Source organism: Dromaius novaehollandiae, chromosome 4 (genome assembly GCF_036370855.1).
Source record: "Dromaius novaehollandiae isolate bDroNov1 chromosome 4, bDroNov1.hap1, whole genome shotgun sequence".
NCBI classification, from domain to species: domain Eukaryota; kingdom Metazoa; phylum Chordata; class Aves; order Casuariiformes; family Dromaiidae; genus Dromaius; species Dromaius novaehollandiae.
In genome coordinates this window covers 54,731,059-54,749,344 of record NC_088101.1, presented here as the reverse complement: position 1 = coordinate 54,749,344, position 18,286 = coordinate 54,731,059, and the positions used below count along the sequence as shown (strand labels likewise).

At 37.1% G+C, this 18,286-nt stretch overlaps 1 long non-coding RNA gene across 1 annotated transcript in view; it reads left to right on the top strand.

Moving 5' to 3' along the window:
• Window positions 1–18,286, top strand: part of LOC112985744 (uncharacterized) — a 371,488-nt gene that overhangs the window by 224,857 nt on the left and 128,345 nt on the right. The window contains exon 5 of the long non-coding RNA XR_003259822.2: window positions 16,981–17,074. This is a non-coding gene — a long non-coding RNA (uncharacterized LOC112985744). The remainder of the gene's footprint in view (window positions 1–16,980; window positions 17,075–18,286) is intronic.

Below are 18,286 nucleotides of genomic sequence, written 5' to 3'. Positions count from 1 at the left end.
TCTACACAACTGCTGGAGGCGGAACCCATTTAGGAAGTTGCACATTTCTTGCAGCTGTTCCTGAATGTTTCATAAATAACTCACAGAAACCACTGACTCATTTGGCTTTATTAAACCTATCTTAGGGGAATCACATCATTGTTCATGGAGAAAATTGTGCATGTTGCATGGCATTTAAGGAACTTGTTATCAAATTACAGCACTTTAAAGCCTTACTTGGTGCTAATGAGAAAATTGTAAAGTACAGATCAGGACTTCTTTTGGCCTGATTATAATTTATCTAAATGACTGTACTTGATAGAGTCCTTCATGCTAAGTAAAATGCTTTTTGCCTTGTGGAACCCAGTGTTGACTTGTTTTCATCCCCCTGTGGATGCAGTTTATCCTTGGGTCTTATCTGGAAGAAGCAGTTGTTGCAGAATGCTGTATTCACTTCATACATCATTTAAACTGGTTTTGTTATTGATGAATTGCTTTTGTAATTCACAGATGAAAGCGAACATTATAAACAAGGCATTCCCATATTAGCTTTTCAGTGCTTTGCCCAATGGGCAATTTAATGCGACATCAAATGAGATAGTAGCTGAATGAGAAAAAGAACATTTCCCATGCTTGTTGGCTTCTAATAGCTTGATTTCATTTTTAACAGGCTGTTAATCTTTGGTTAGTGTTTTGCTCTGTATCAAACACTTCCCTGCAGTAAGCTGGGTTGTTTGTCTACTTTAGGTTTGTGTCGCGTTCAGTTAACGCTCCCTTTGGAAGGCATTTGGAGCATGTAACTTGCCCGAGATTGACTTTGCGGCAGAAGATTCTGACTCCCCTTGATAAAACTTTTCTATCTGTCATGATGTGACAGGCTAATAAAACTATTCATGTGCTAAGTTATAATGGTATTTAATATGTTGATAATAAAAGACAACCAGCTATTGAATTCAAACCAAGCAGCATGCGGCGTATGAAGCGAGAGACACTCTTGGGTGTAAAGGAGTTCTTAAAATATATTGCTGTCTATCTTAGTGAAACAATTAAATACAGTCCCTGGCTGACCTGGAGGGGACACACATTTCAAGAAGTCACAGTGTAGAAAGAAGGGCTGTCCAAACTGCTGAGGGCTTTATGAAACTTTTTGCAGATTTTTTCCTATATGAGCTGGGAAACAATGTCACTGATATGTTTGTATTATGTTAAAAGACAGAAAAAAATATTAATTTGTATTGGTCTAGATTCTTCTGATTTATTTTGGATATCTACTTGACATCTTTAGGTATTGTAATTGATCTCTTCTGAGGACTGTTTTGCTTGCGAGAGCTGTCTAAAAGTTTGAACAAGCTTCCCTTCTGTGATGGCCTCAGTAGTCTCTTGTTTGAAAAATGACTGCCAGTCACATAAATGACAGTAAAGTTCTTCAGAGCCTCCTGTACTACTCTGTGGGAGTGATCAGAGCATCTGGATGTCTTGTCCGGTAAAAGCTGGCCAGGAGGCAAGTGGGAAATGTTCTGTGACTTCTTGATGAGGTGCTGCTGTTCCTACTGCCAAGGATTATCTCAAGGTTTAGAAAGGTTCCTATGGAGTACAGAGAGGCACCTCCCGAGCTGCTGGGTCTAGTCCCATGCAGCTATGTAACTGACAGTTGTAAGTTGATCAGACTCCCTTTTAAAACTACACAGTTGGGCAAAAAACAGCTACTATCAAAGACTGCTCCAGAGCCTCTCCCCTCCCCACTTTCTGTAATGGTTGTTTTCCAGCCCACAGTTATTAATTAATAGGTGAAAAAATTCTTTCTCCTGCCTGTGCTTCCCAATTTAGAGTTACAGAGACAGTTCCTAGCCCTCCTCAGGCTTTTGTTGTGAAATGTGGTGCAGAGCTCCCTAACCTGGCCATCTTAAATTGGTAAGTTCACCTGGGACTCAGATCTGTCTTAGAGCTCAGATGCAAGATCATATTGATGCATTATATTGCTTTGGACCCAAGCTGAAAGCATGAAGTAGAGATACTAGTTGTCCTCCAATATACATCTGTATGACTAGTGTCTCTCGTTACGATACAATTCCTAGCAGTATTTCTCTCTTTACTACTATATTACAATGATGTCCATTGCTGGAAAACTGTTGGACACTCTTAGCTCTTCTGTGACGGAGTCTCTCTTTGTATTCCTCCTTAAATTATTTTAACCCAGATCAATTCAGCTTCATGCATACTAGGTCTTTTATTATTTCTTTTCAGTCAAAACACTCTGTTCAGAAGACGGACTAGCGCTGTACAGACCTTTCCTTCCTAAACAATATACCTCTATTCCACTGATGATTGCAGTTCCATTGTGCTTTTGCTGTCTCTGCATATTTAGCTTTCTGCTGTGTATCAGTAATGGCTCTGTTTTGTTGTTGTTCTCCTTGTGTAGTATACAAAAGCTTCATTTTTTTTTCCAGAACAATACCATATTTCTCAACCAGGTTAGTGACAATACTTGTTTCAGCTCTCTTGTTTAGTTTTCATAGTTTTTATCCCTTGGTGTTTGCCTCTAATATTTCTTTGTTCACTACTTAATCTCTTTTTGCCAAGGGTTCCTCTCCTACTATATTAAAAACAGGATTTCAGATTATCTAAGTTACTTCCACCTTTTCTCTTCATTTCTTAGTTTAAGAAAGGAACTTTTATCTCACTGTATTCTATATTCTATATTTATTCACTGTATTATCACTGAGAGATAGTCTCAGCATGTCTCATCATTGAAGAAACTTTTTAATTTCTTCCTCTAAGTCTCATTAATTGGTGTTCTCTTCTAAGAGCAGTTTATACAGAAGATGAGATTTCATTGTCTTTCTGTTGTGTGCTGGGACTATTGATATAAGAAACCTACGTTGCTGGATATGTAGTTTATTTTTACACATTCATTGTGTAAAGAAGCTACACAGAAGTAGCTACTAATTTTCCTGAGGACGTCTTAAGGGACCATAAAACCTCGTCTTCCAACACTGTTAATCAATCTAATGAAAATAAAAAATCTTACAGAAGAATTGAAGCACATAATAGGCCTCAATTTCAGTGCAGGCGTTCAGGTTGTACAGGATATCATAAGTGCCGGAAATAGCATTTATTTTTCCTACTGCCTATTTCACAGACCAGTATTATGTCCATAGATCCCAAAGTTCGGTGATGAATGAATAAAATGAAGTGTTGAAAATGTAGGTATTTAGTTTTCACTTGGCATTGCTTTAATTCCAGAAGCCACATGTCAAACATCAAGATTTGACTTCATTTGAGGCAATTTTTGAGTTCACTTTAAATCATGTATGACATTTCATAAATAAAGAGTTATAGTTTTCCTTGTCAAGCATTTTTCAGACCAATCTGAAAAAGATAGTGGGCTTTGAAATAGAAAAATTCAGAGCTGATTTAGAGATGTTTGAAAAAATGTGTGTTATGGGATAAATAAAATTTATGTTACATATATATATATATATATGTGTGTATATATATATGTATATACACACACATATATATATATGTGTGTGTGTGTGTGTGTATATATATATATATATATGTATAAATTCTCCAGAATATATTAATCTCTGATAATTTCTGCTTTTATCCTTTCAGGAGATTTCCTAATGAGGGTGCTATTCAGGGCTCAAAAAATAATTAGTTTTTGTCTCAGAGCTTGACTCGGTATGGTACTTAGGCATACTCTGATCATACATGTGTTGAGAATGATTACAACTTTTGTACTAAATTCCTCTAATATTGTCTGTACAGGAGTTGAGCAAACAGGTTTGCATAACGTCTTTTCATGAAGGAATGGAATGAGTGCGTGCTCCCTTAAGATCTTTGTTCTCTTCAGGTAGTTTGCAGACAACTTACAAAATTCTGGATTGTTTTTTTCGCTTGGTTGTCAGTTTTGTTTTTATTGATTTCTACTAGATTTGGTCTTAGTTTTGCTGTTTAATTATTGTACCAATGAATGTTCTTTTTCTTTTCTCAATCCCTTGTTTCTGTTTTTTTTCTGATTATTTTAATGGGCGATAACCGAAAAACAGATTTTAATTCAGTTACAAGCTTTGTATGCAAAATAAATAGGTAAGTAATCCGATCAGTTTTATCTTTTCTGAAAAATACAGTTTTCTTTTGATTACCGTTTGATTGACTTGCTGTTCTATTTTACTCATTGTTTGCTTAACAGCATTTTTGCTGTTCTTATTTTCCATGTTTTACAATGTGCCAGCATACACAATATGCTGAAGAATTTAATACATGCAAGCAAAGTTAATTGTCAAAAAGAAAGATAAACATGTCCCTTCATTTTCCAATGAAATACATTTTATCTAAATGTAATCTAAACTGTTATGGAGAAAGCTGATTGTTTTATTGGACAATTATGCCATTCTGTAGTATAAGCCTATTTCTTCCCAAACATAACATAGAAAAACATTTAATTTCTGTTAAGTCCTGGGATGAACAACCTCTGTTTGCAGTACTAGTGTTCTGGCTGCAGCAGATTTCAGGATCTGTGATTCTTTCTGTTGACTTCTTTTGGCTTTGCATGGGTTTCCAGGGTGTGAAAAACATTGGGCCCGTTACTGGATGCCAGACACCCCAAATAATATTTGGCTTAAGACAATTAAATGGGAACAACAATGATAAAACTTCAAAAATCTTTTTTACTTATCATCTGAAATTTGAAGCCTTTCGGAGTGATGTTTTAAAATATTTTTTCTGCAAACATAGTGAATAGGGACTTTTTATTAATAAAGACAACTATTACATAATCACTTAATCCATGTGGTAAGTCTCCTCAAGCAACTCCTCAAGACTGAATCATTAAAAAATAGTCATTTCCATCCCAAAAGAGTATATGCTTTTGAAGTTTTTTCACCACAGTACATCTTCAGTAAGTGCTAAAATAAGGGGAAAAATAAGTAGGATAACATGGTCTTTCACAATACTGTTCATGAATCAGCTATACATAAGCAGGTCATTTTGTGTCAGAAAGACTTTCCTTAAACAATCCCAGAGAGCCGATAAAATACATTTTAAGTTCAGGAGCCATATCGGTGCTAATTTGTTACAATTTTGGTGTGGAATAAATTACAACTAGTAAAGAATTTTTTAAAAGCACACATTACTTGTCACATTGCATAAAATTTGTACAGTCTAGCTTTCATTTGGATACACATTTTTCTTGATTATTCAGTTTCATTCTTCATTATCTCTCTGACGTATGAAAGCATTGCTAAAAAGAAGTGATCTGGAAAATACTGCAAGAGTCCAAAATAAAGTCACTCAGATGAGGAAAGGAAGTTGGTTGTCTGCTTGCTCCATTAAAACCCTTTGAATATCCTCCTTTTTGTTAATACCTTGCTGGTGCTGCTGCATATCTACTTTTACAATACCACTTGATGTATAAATATGACTAATAACAAAAGCATAAATGTGTAGCTTTTGATTCCAGCTAGAAAAATGGAGTAAGTATAATTTCAGCAGAGCTGTTGTGTCTCACTCTGCTGAGGCCCAGGCCCCGAGGCATACAAAATCCTCTAGGTTGAAATACACTGGATCACCTGAGTTTTCAAGAGTAGTAAAGAAAAAAGACATCCTGCGTATCTCAGTGAGGTGATGCTCTCACAGAATTGTTTAACATCTCACCAAGATCTGTACATCCAAAACCTGAAGAACTGTTGTAAATTTGTCAGAAAAAATGACATACTTCAACACTGCTGAAAGCCTTGCTCGTGCTGTATAGACCCAATCTATAAGAGCAAGAGTACCTTCAGTTGAGAGAAGTTGACTATAACACATTGACAATATATTTGTGTCAGTCCGCAAATGCTGTGCTGTTGATGTAGTCTGAGCAGGGGATCCCACGTCGCAGTGGAGCCTTCATTATAGACTGTGACCACTGCTGTTTTGCTGTCTTGTTTGAAAGTAAGGTATATTTATATCTTGGGTGCATTTACAGAAGTCTTGGATTTTTCAGATAGGCAGGGAATGTGAATCAGGTTTTCTTATTTCCTTGTACCGTTACTACTTCAGTACAATTGCTTCTGATTCACACAGTTGAGAGTATCATCAGCATCAGGCTTTAAACCTTTAAGAATCTACTGTCCTGAAGACAATTTCTCACTTGCTAAGTGTGATCAGGCTTTCGTAAATAAGCAAGGTACTGTCCAGAAAAAAAAATCTCCAGAACTGTATTATTTAAAAACTGTGTGTTTGTTGAACATTTTTACTTGACTGAAAATAATATCAAATCTGGAGATAGTTATCCAAGTTATCCTATTATACTTGCAGAAAGAAACATTTTGTACTTGGAGTTCAGAAATGAAGTGTGTCTAGTAGTTTCAGAGTAGCTTTCTTCTAGCCCTGATTCATTGCTGTCACTTCAGGCTTACGCGTCAAGGTAGAAAGCACAATTTCACTTTTCTGGTAAAGCCAGTAATATCGGGAAAAAAAAATCAAGTCAGGTTGCATAATCCTAAAGGAAAAGCTCTCTTAAGTTATAAAACAGTTTCAGTTAAAGCAGAGCTTCTTATCAGTGGCTCAGCTATGGGCAAAATGCCCAGTCTTGCATTAAAGACATTTCAAAACTAGAGTCAAAGCAGTTCTGCTGGTTTCCCTCAAACTATGTGGATGAATATTGTGAACTAGGTTCTGATGTCTGTTGCACCAGTGTAACCCTGGAGTAACTTGTTAGTTTTTCAGGAGAGCTATCTTGGCTTAACTGCAATCATATGCTGGCCTCCTAGGATAAATCCCCAGCTGCTCTATTTCCATAGATCCCTTGTTCAAGCGGGCTGCACCAGTATGTGCTGATGGATTTCTGTTGGTCACAATTAATTTTGTTCCTACACATGTCTCTAAAAAATCTTACATCCTGTCTGATGACACTTCTTTCTGTGTATGAAGCCACCTGCTTGTTTAATTCACTTCAGGCTAACAGCAGTGGATTGTACATCTCATAAAAGCCTCGCACCTGCCCAAGGGCTCGGTAACTGTTGTGCTGTGTTGCTTTCACCAGAGGAGGAAAAGTTTTTACTGTTCTACTATGTCTGCATAACATGCTGCTTTTTCATGTGAAAGTTGCTTTGGATGTGGGAGATTTGATTCCTAAATCTTGGCATGTTTAATTTTCACAGTAGATTTACAGCAGTATAGGTGGTGATGTTATGACCTGAAAGTAGCTGTTAATGTGAAATTTTGCCTTTTTTTCCACTTTGCATCTGTTTAGATCATTAAATGGTAGACTTTTCAATTTGCAAGCCAAGTTTAAAGGATCCCAGCAATTGCAAAGTCTGAAACAAACTGTTGTCTTTGTGCTTGAATATACCCCTAGAATACTAACAGTCATTGAAACTGAGCAATTGAAGTTCATAGAGGGCATTGCTGGTCATTATGGACTAGTGAAGGGACCATAGGGTACATAGATCATTGGCCTGTGGCTTCTGCTAATGTCTTTTTGAGAGACTTTTATAGCTGTCATATTTCAAAGGAATATTTTATGGCCCTTTTTGTGAGATCTCATATGAATGATTTAAACAGTGCTATCTTTTTGTGGTGTTCTTGGTTTTCTTTCAGTCACAACCAAGACTGTTTCCTCCCCTAGTTACTATATGCCAGATGGCTTTTACCTTCTTGCTTAGGCATTTTAATGTCTTTTGCCATGTTCTCCAAATGTCATTGATCATGAGCAATAAGATTACATTCATGCAAATGAATTAATTTCTAATAAGCTGCAGTCTTGTTATAGATGATTCAAACCATAAAATGAAGTTTTTACAGTTATGACTATTGGCTGTTCCTTCTGGCACCTGTCTCTTCCACTAGCTACTGTGCTAGCTACCTTCTGGGGAGTATTGGCTCTTCTAGCACTCTGACCCATTTTTGGCACTGAGATGTAGCTACAGTCTCTTCATAGCTGACTGAGGATCCGTTCTGAATCTCTTCATCTCTTTCATGGACCAGACTGACTCAGCCTTTCCTCAAAGCTTGACTTTATGCTGTATTCATCAGACATATTTAAGTATAGACAGTAGCAAATCTAACACTTCATATTGATGAACTAGCAACGTTCAGTGGAGTCCAACTGTTTGATAATCTGGGTCCAAAGAATCTAAGCTATTACTCTGCAGTATACTTTGGATTTCATCTTTATCTTCTAATTGATCATCATGTGTCTATCATTCATTTTCAGTTAATTGTTTTATCCATATGTTAAGCATGTTCTCAAATTCTTGTCATTAGCTGTGCCGTGTGTTCACTTCCTGCTATACAACTTTATGCTGTTTTTGGACATTTCCTGGTCTACCCGTCTTCATTGTACAATACCACAGCTATCTTCTGTAGACCTTTGTTAATCCTTTTATGGACTTCAGACAGACAGCTCATTAGTCTGGTACCTAGCTGCTGATCAGTCACACTAGCAAGTTACCATTACCTGTCACTTCAGCTGTGCTGATTTTTTTTTTTTCTTTTTGGCTTGAATGACTAGGCTCAAACAGTGGAAAAGCTAGAATGGAGTACGATTTAACTGTGGAAGGAGCTGAAGTTGAGGAACGTGAAGTGACTTGGAAGGACTACAGAAGGCAATCATTGCCCTGCCTTCTCAGAGCCATTATGCATTCCTTAGCTTACATCTGCTTCGCCCCAGGACCTGTAGGACCTCTTCCCTCTTGCCCAACCTTCTTTTGTTTCTGTAATTCCCTTTAGCTGTATGTTTTTTAAGATCCAACCCTCCTGAATGATTTCTTTGTTCTGCTCTTGCAGAAGTACTCTGTCAGCTTCTCATACCCTGTGAGAGGGTAAGGGGAAAAAAGAGAAAGAGGAGTAGGTTTTACAGAGTAAGGTCTGTCCTGGTGCCAATATGTTTTAACAATCAGCCTACTTGTGCCTACTGATAGCTATGCTAGTGTCTCCTCCCAGTTTAATTAGTGCAAAAAAATGTGACATAAGAACATGGGGCATAACAAAAGAATATTATAAGACACGAGGAAGCAGACAGCTCATAAAATCAAATAAAATCCCAAGCAGGAAAGAGATTCTCAAATCTTCCCAGAAGTGCTTTGGGAATATATTCTTCAATGATTAAAGGTTTCAAATTGATAACAGGATGCAGTGCATGTGCCACTTCATGAATGCAAATAGCTCTACTAAGATCAAATGTCTCAAACTGCAGCTTCTCCTTCGTGTATCTGCCTCCGCTTTGTGATTTCTGTTTATTCTACAATGCTTGATGAGCTGTCCCTTAAACCAGTGGCAGGTACTTGCTTGAACAAGGCTGAAGATCACCATCTAGCAGATGGAGAAAGCACTAAACATTTGCTATATACTTTGGTAACATTAGCTAGCTATTTTCTTTAGGTACTTCAGAGAAGTTGCTTGACTGCATGCAGTATACTACAGTGCAGTGGCAAGAGAGATGCGGAGTAACTGTGTGCGAGGAGACTCGGATACTCATGTGCTGAACAAGTATTTTCGGTGTTCACTCGCCAAGTCTTTATTTCAAAACCTCATCACAGAATGAAAAGGGACACCAGCTGCCGTTCTGCCATAACTGTATGGCACTTGTGCTGCAGCTCTGAGCTGCCTGTAAGTTGTAAGAGTGAATTCTGACCTACTTATGCCCTTTATTTCTCTTATAAAGTCCCATTAGGCTAGACCCTTTGAAGAATAAATTCTATCCTTAGTAATTTGCTGTTGAAAAATGTCTTATTACATTTTTATTTGAACAACCTATGCAATAATGACACAATGGTTATACCTCATCATCAGCATTAATTATGCTTTATTTCATGCTATGAATTCCTAGAACAGCAGAAATAGCAGTGGAGTTTTGGGACTCTTTGGAGTGCTCTTTTGATGTATGGGGAGTCATGAAACATTTTTAAGTTATTCTCATGTGACTTTAGATTGGCTTGTATGAATGAATATATGCAACGAAAATCTCTATGAAGGCTTCATGAACACTGAGTAAAGATGTGGCCAGTTTATTTACTGAATAGGAGGTTCTGATGTACAAACACTAAAGTATTCATCTCAAAGTATTTCTTTATCTGCTCCTAAGTAATAAAAAGAAGAAAATATCCATGCAGCTGAGCAATCTGCTTTGGTCTGCGTGTTCTGTTCTGATTCTAGAACCTAATCAGTCAATGCAATGATTGTCTCAAACTAAATAAGTTATTGAATTCCCGTGTATATTTTATGCAAATATGATGCATATCTAAAATATGCTAACAGTATATTCATTTGGAGAACATCGTTTTTATGCCAGGAACTAAACTGACAGGAATTTCATGATAAAATATCTGACAGAAGGCTTTTCATAGCTGAATTTGACATGATTATGGGGTTCTGTGGTTGCCTAATCATGTTTCTAATATATGAAAAATGTATATATTTCTCATACCTATAAAAATCCTAACTCGGGAATTGATTGCAGCTTAAATTACATTTCCTACTCTATTTCAAAAGGCCACAGGTTTAAATACATTACTCTGCCACAGGCTTGATTTAAGCTAGCACAATACCTTTTTCAATTTTCATTATACAGTTTGCCATGAAAAAAAGATTTGTCAAGAGAACAGACTCATGTCATGTCAGTTTGTGTCCCTGCTACAAATTATGATAGGAGTTAATGATCAGATTTTAACTACCCAATATGCTCTATGAAGTGTGCCAGCGTGGTGTGCCATTTTAGCTTCCATCATGGCTTTTCTTTTGCTAGATACTGTACTGTCACCTACCTATTACTTACAGTTTGAGTGAGGTTTAATGGGGTCATTATCAAATCAAAGATGCACATTGAAAAGATTAAGCCATAGAACACAAAATTCTAATTCAGGGAATACTTACTATCTTTAAAACAAGGAGTAGTATCAGGAAATGGTGTGATCAATCCATGTTTCGAAACAAAACTTGTTTAAAAATGGTGCCGAATTACAGTTCATATCCTACGGAAAGGATGAGTAGGTGATGACAGTTTCCATCCCCAAAACACTTAGACACTCGTATCTACCTGCAAACGATTGTCTGTGTGAGTGAGTGGGGTGAGCAAACTGCTGCATTATGAACATTCAGAACTAATACAGGACAAGCAAGGAACAAGCTTCTTCACTAGGCCAGTTGCCAGCGTGGAGGCAAATTTGGCATTCTCATTCTTAGTGACTCATACTAATCATTTGTCTTCACCTCAAGAGTGCTTTTTGTATAACTGTACCATAGAGCTAAATACTTTTACTGAAGTCAGTTATTCTAACCGAATAATTCTTTTTCCAATACAGCAGAAATCAAATGAAGTACTAGTATACATCTATTCTAAGGTCTTTGCCAACATAAATATATTGGTAAGAGCTGTTTGGGGTTTTTTTTCCACATTCCTAACTGTTTTACATACAGAACAAGTCTAAACTAGCAAAGAGCTGATCCTCATATAATTTATTTGCTGAAGGGCTAGTTTAACATCCTTTTTGGCTTCATGGTATGTAAGTGTATGAGAAGCCAAATGAAGATAGTATATATAGTATATCCATGTAATCCTTGCCTCCTTGTTCTCCAAGGGACTATTTTATGGGATTTTGCAGGATTCCACCTGCAGAATCTGCAGTGGGAACAACCAACTATGATGGATTTTCAGTCCATCATCATGTCTCAACTGTTTCAAGCCATCTTAGTATCTATGTCACAGTCTTTGGCAAGCTTATATAGTGGCCAGAAATATAATAGTCTGAAGTATATATTTGTGAGAAATAATGTGAAACCAACAGAGGTAGCAAAAGATGTATATAAACATTTGTCTAAGCTGCTTCTTTGAGCTATTTACTATTCTCCAGAGCATTAATTACCTACAATCAGAGGTTTTTTTTCTGCCTCTTTTCCATCATAGTTGAAACTGCTTGGATGTGCCAGTCTGGAAGCCTCCCGATTCCATATTACCTGTGATCTTTAGACAGGGTTTTGGCCACTGATTCTTGACACAAGATCTCCTCATTCATGTATAGAATCACTGAGCCTTTTATAGGCTACGTATGATTTCTGCCACCTTATACATTGCTGCTGAAATTGATCCTTCCCAAAGACTCACCTGAAATACTAACTCTGAAGTGGTGCAAATAAATGGATTTCTAGGCAGTCACTTGCAGCTCTAGCCACAACAACACCTCCTCCTCAGGGAGCAGGCAGGACTTTCAGGATTTTTTGGGTGTGTATGTCCAACTAGTGCCACGTCAGAGAGAGAAAAAGTTAATGAAATGGACTTGTGGCATTTCTTTTAGTTCTTAGACATTTTATGAAAGCCTGACATTTGGGTTCCAATGAAGGGAAATGGCTACATTAATGCCTAATGAGTAGGAATTGCAGGAGTGAGAGTAATTATTATAATGCAAATGTAAATATTGCATATGGCCATTAGTAATTACCACATGTAAGGCAAAACAAAAGATGTGCAATTATTTGGTCTGCAGATGCATTTTTGGATTATCCTTATTATACAATATCATTAAGACATTATGAAGCCATGTAAGTAAGGCAGTGAATCCTGATATGCTAAATATAGGCAGATATGTAACTGAAAAATGAGTTGTGGCATAAATCTCTGAAAAATGCGTATGTAGCTAATTAGAAAATTACTTCCACCATTTTTTAAGCTGCACTGTAGACGTAATACAAAAACTTGCTGAAAATTACATAGAGAATGTTTAATGATTAGATTAAGTGTAAAAGGAAATTATGTATGTAGGGGTCTTATAAATTTACATTCTGTTGGACAGTTGCGCAGTGGATGAACAAACTTAGTGCCAAACTACTAGAGATACCTAACTTGTTAAATGTTTTGCCCAGATATGGCACACTTTAAAAAGAAACTGCTTCCCTGTAAATTTTAAGGGCTGACTTGTAACATTTGAACTCAGTGAGTTACCTTAACTGATGAGAAATGGAAAAAAAAGCTGAAGCTGAATTCCTCCTTTCAGTGTGAGAGATCTAGAATGATCACTTCTCTGCCTCCTGGGATGGAGCCCTAAGCAAGAAGTTTTACGGTAGTTCGGGAAATGGGCTTTTAACATCACTCCTGCTGATGCTGTAAGTACAGCGCACTATGAATACTTCCTCAGTTAATATTTTCACAGCTGGTATTTCAGTTTTCCATTCTGACCAAAGAAATGTTTCAGGCCTTGTCTTCTAGACTTTCTGACCACTGTTGTAGAAAGTCAGCCATGCCTTTCCTCACTGAATTGGTAAATATTAAGCAAAGTGGAAAAGCCTTACCAGAAGTAAGGTCGTGTAGGTATTATTCATGTTTTAACCTTCTGGGTGTTTCCTTTGAATGAAAGGGCTATAAAGGCTGCTTGTCTGCCACCTTTAATATCTATGTCACAGTCTTTGGCAAGCCTATTCACTGGCTGGAAATATAACAGTATAAAGTATGCATTTCTGAGAAATAATGTGGAATCAACAGAGGTAGCAATAGTGACATGCGCTGGAAAGGAAGCAGAGACAATCTCATACTGAAATTCAAGGTTAGTCTCCTTTGGCGTACATATCTGTCAGATGTATGTAAAAAGAACCTTTCAATTTATAACTATCACACTGTTTTGTATGTACCGAGGACAAAAGCACACACCTAGTTAAACTGCTCTTATGTGTGAGCATAAAATATTTTAAAATTGAACATCAGAAGAAAGTGTTCTTAGATAATCTTCTTGGTAATGGATAAATGCATGTGTGATAGATCAGAACATTACTCTATAGGCTAAATCCTTCCATTGAAAAAAGGAATCACGAGAGGGGTGATTTTTGCTCTGTGCATGCTGTTCAGGTTGATTCTATCAAAATGTGTGATTTCTAACATGAAGATTAATGCATTGTTAAAACTTCTCATGGGATGAGATATGAACCAGATAGCAGGTGCAGATGATTGGATGATGGATCCAAAAGTAATTATGCTGGCGGCGCCTTCCTTGCATCTGGTTTGGAACAGCTTCACCTGCAGTCTTGTCGGCAGATCTCGCAATGGACTTGGACAGCGTGCCTTCTCCCCCACTACCCCCAGTATCAGATGTTGTGTGAACATGATGTAGAGCCTTATGGACTAATCTCATGTGACTCAACAAATCTCTTAAGCTGTGTGCTATATGCAACTGCAGAATTTACCCTCTTTTCTCCCCAGTTAATACACACTTCAACATAATGAATGGCTTTTTTTAAATTTTAATTTATTTTTTAAAAATACCATGATGAACTGTGCAACCTAGTTAAAGATAGCTATGGATCTATTCACTGTAGCAAAATATTTGCTGTAGAAAATAATAACATTCTCTTTGCTTTTAGAGCAGTAGGTCAAAAGCAACTTTTTTATTTGCCATAACCTAGTGCAATGCATGCTTGAAGTAGGAGGCTCCCTCCTGGCTGCTTTGGCAAACAACCAGCTTTCAGAACCTGAGACAGAATCTTTGTGAACCGCTGTACTGAAATCTTCAGCATGCCAAAGTCAAGGATGATGTGTCTGAACATATTGTACCTCTTATGCATTAGTTCCATAACAGGTGAAAGCAGAGAACAAAATACCTCAGAACTTGCACAGAAGCTACTTGCCAGTTCTTGGGATATTCTGACTTATTGCTTAAAATCTGGATTTAACCTTAAATTGATGGTTCCATCTTCTTTTGAAAATGTGCTTTTATATTTATATTTTTGCTTATTCTATGTCCTGGCTATTTTCATTAATTTTAATGGAATTTAAATATGCATAGTGAAGAAGAAAATATAATACCATTCTGGAAGCACCGAAAGATAAGAAAACTGTTTGCAGCTTTTTCAGCACTGAGCATGTCTTCACAATATTAAACTGTCTACAGGGAGAGATCACATTTTGTCATTCAACTGATTCACTGTCAAACAATAAGATTACAGAATAACACATTAAACCCTCTTCACAGTGATGGGAAAATTGCTATCAGTTCATCTAGCAGCTTTGGTAGTACAAAAGAAAAGAGTAAAGGAATATTTCAGTCCATCTCATTTCCCCTTAATAATCAAGAGTAGAGTGTGCAAACAGTAGGTCTCATATGCCTTTTCAGTAAAGTTGTGGGTTTTTTTTTTACTATTGACCAAAGAACAAATACTATGATTGTTTCAAGATTAAACTAAAGAGAAAATTTCTCTAAAGATGTATCCAATTTGAATGAAATGAATCTGACTCATAGCAATACATTAGAAGAATAATGACCATACTCCGTGTGCAAAGTTCAAAGCAAGATAAAGTTGAAACAGCCTGAAGAGCTTGCTTGAAATGGAATTGAAGCCATTTTCACTCTTCAAACAATTCTTGCTGGCAGAATTTTTCTTGTTATTGTTAGTTGTAGCAAGATTTGGTTAAGTATTTGTCCTCTGGAGTGTCTACAAATTAATAAAGATTTTGAGGATTGTATCACACATAGCATGCACAGAGATGTATGGGCCAATTTCTGTCTTCTGTATCTCCTTGATGAAGGACACCTGCATCTGGATCCATCAGGAAGGCAGAGTATGATTTTCTGATTTTGTTGCCTGATCTGTGTCAGCCCTGGTGCAAGTGAGCGTACCTTGAAATGCCAGGGAACTGATGCTGGAACATATCTCACTTTTTCTGTGCTCTTGACGTGTTTTTAATTCCACCAATATCATTCTTCAGTGGAGAAAGACTTTCAAAATACAGACTGGGTAGATAAGTGTGTTGAGAGCTCTATCTTGCTACACTTTGAGAGAGAGTTGGTTAAGGAAAAGAAAGTAGCATTATATCACACACTGTATTTATATGGTTTGATTTTTTAAATACTGAAAATGCTAATAAAGTACAGTTGTACCAAAAACCTCTTACCTTTCAAAAGTAAAAGAGTATTCTTCAATATTTCCTATTTGGGATTATTTTAAAATGTTGCTATGTAATAATATCTGTATTTTGGGTCACTGAAGATGTAGCATCTAAAACTACATGGTTGCAGTAAATTATTAGAAGATGCCAATTCCCTGCACTAACAGTGGACACTATTACCTCTTCAAAGAAGTCTGCACATATTGCACTAGCCATAAAAAGTAATGTGAAACAAAACCGAGCCTGGCTTAAGCTGTTGGCTCAAAATAGCATAAATACATAAAAATATCCTGGTAAATTTGATTTATGTTGTACACCTCAGGCAAATATGGGCAAGACATAAAATTTTCAAACTTTTGTGTTTCTCTGCAGGGAATATTATTTTAGTTGCTAAGGAACTACTTATTGAGAATATATAGCACTGAAGAAGAGCTAGTATTTCTTACTAGCTTACAAAAGCAATTGTGTTACTTTGGTCATTGTGCTGCAGTGGGAATCTTGGAAAGTAGTTAATTTATTTAAGCAATTATGTTGCCAATTCCATGAAATATATACATATTTCTGCAAACAGAAAGTAGAATTGGGAAATAAGAACCACAACTTTTTATAGATTTATGGAAACCCTTACATTTACGAAGATTTACATTTACAGAAAACTGTATGATATTGCCTAAGAAAAAGTTGATTTTTAATGAGCTACTTGTCCAGTGAAATGCTTAGCCCAATAAAGAGGCCAAGTAATTTATGGTGTTTCTCTGAATTTCTCAAGGTCCCTGATCATCTCCAAAGACCATGGAGTGGCAGAGTCATTTTCTGTCTTTGTCCTTCCTACAGGCTTGACTGCCTGCGTTTAGCTCTGCCATGGCACAGCTCTGCAAGCCTGGCCTGGACTTGGTGCTGGGGAGCCACGGTGATCCCCAGCGCCTGCCCCGGCCACGCACCTCGCCAGCCCCGACCCAGGGTCTCTGCTGCTCCCCTTGGGCTCTGGGAGCCTCATCCCCCAGAAGCGGGGATTACAAACTACTTGGTGCCCACAGGATTTTTCTTAGCAAAGTGTAATGGTAATAGCAAACATTGACTCCGTTTTGTGCCTATTCTTGAGATTCAGTTAATGCAGTTGAATAATTTATCTTCTGTCTTCCTAGGACCGTGATGACTGGCCTGCCCAATTGACTTCCCAGGGAAGAGGGATGTGATGCTGGTGCTGAATGGAGTTCACAGTCAGAGGAAACGGTGCTGGTTTGTGTCATTAAACGTGTATATTGTATACTTTTCACTCAGATTTGCAAATTGGGGTTCTGTGATATTTTCAAACATCCAGAGGACAGCCAAAAGTGTGGTTTCGAGGTGTTAGGGAGAAAACTTGTCTTTTCTGCTCAAAGGTGAACTTTTAAGGTTATCCCTTCCTGCATATCTGCAAACAAAAGTGCTGAGCTTGAGACCTTCATGCCAAATACTGCAGCTAGTCATCTAGTGTTGGACAGAAGGATGAATGGTGAATGGAGGTGTGTCCTTGAGAAGTGATAATTAATGTAAAAAGCAGATTGGACATGCTGAAAAGGCCACTGTAATGTGTTTTACAAGAAAACTCAAGATGTTGCTTTTCAAGGATAAAAAGAAAATGTTACTATTCCAGTGATCTGATTTATTATTCTTACCTTGTTGATTGCATATTAATTCTAATCAGGTGAGATGGTCAGGACAACACTCTCTTGGCCTGGGGAGGAGAAGAACGTTGACCTAATTTTTCTGAAAGGTCCTTGAATCTAAAGTTTGATCCTTCTCTTGAATAAACAGATTTTGGCTAGTTTGACTGCTTTCTGGACACACTGTGACAGGATTTGCTGCATCAAATGGCACAAAATAAAATGCAAGGAACATTAATAATAAGAAGAAGTGATGTTGTGAAGTGAATTCGTTAAAAGTAAGCAAAAGGCCAAAGAAATGACTGCTTTGATACTCATGAGGGAAAGATTTACCAGTAAACTGGAAAAGATATGGAAATGTGTGAAGAGGATGAGCAAAGCAATTGAAATGCTCCTGTAGGTGGAGAAATTGAGTGGATTAGTGAGATGAATGAGGAGGAGTATGGTAGAACAATATGAAATCATGAATGTATAAGGCAGGTCAATATGAAATGGCTATTTTTAATAAAATGTTAACTAGGGAGCAAAGATGAAATGATCAGATAGAAATTTTAAAACAAGCAGACGGAAGTATTTTTCTTGCACTGTGTATATAAACCATGGAACTCATTAGCTTAGGATTCTGGTTGAAAAAATAATCTATAAAATGTTATTAAACACAAAGGTGAAGATACAGTTTTTGACTCTGCGTGTTTCAAGGTAGTTTACTGGAGGCAGAAGAGGGGATACTGAGAGAAATATAATTTCTGCTTGCCTTATCTTTTTTCCTAAGCATCTGCTAGTGGCCATTTATAGACACAACACT